Source organism: Gavialis gangeticus, unplaced genomic scaffold (genome assembly GCF_001723915.1).
Source record: "Gavialis gangeticus isolate Ggan-Ray unplaced genomic scaffold, GavGan_comp1, whole genome shotgun sequence".
NCBI lineage: Eukaryota > Metazoa > Chordata > Crocodylia > Gavialidae > Gavialis > Gavialis gangeticus.
The window spans coordinates 1,551,316-1,551,851 of record NW_017729032.1 but is presented as its reverse complement, the minus strand read 5'-3'; positions in this window follow the sequence as shown (position 1 = coordinate 1,551,851).

Sequence of the window (536 nt, the reverse complement as noted above, 5' to 3'; positions counted from 1 at the left end):
GCGGAGGTCGCCAGCCGCTTCCGGGACGTCCGCACCTTCGTCAGCGCCGTGGCTCAGCTGGGCTTCAAGATCATCTCGAAGGTGCGTCTGGGGCTCCCCGCCTGCTTCCTCGGGCAGCGGAGGGCTCGGGGCTGGCGCTGGCGCTGACGCCCGTGTCTCCCGGCAGGACCTGGCCAACAACTTCTTCTACTTCTTCGAGTTCAGCAAGACGGGGCGGCCGCACGCGGGGGCCACGCTGCCTGGCCTGCAGCTCCGGCCCTGCCTCTACAAGAAGCGCTGAGCCCGCGGGGGACGTCCTGCGGGCCGCTCCGGGTGCGGGGCAGCGCTTCTCCGTGTGGTCAATAAAGTTGTTGTTGTTGTTGCTGATGATGAAAGTGCCCGCGGTGCTTTTTGGGAAGTGTAGTCCCGGTAGGGGGAGCGCGTGCGCGGTGGCGCACCGGGAAGTGGTGGCGCATGCACGCTGGGGCCGGGGAACTGGACCACGCATGCGCGGCGGGCGGGCGGCGGCGATGGCGGCTCCGGGCGGGCCGGGCCGC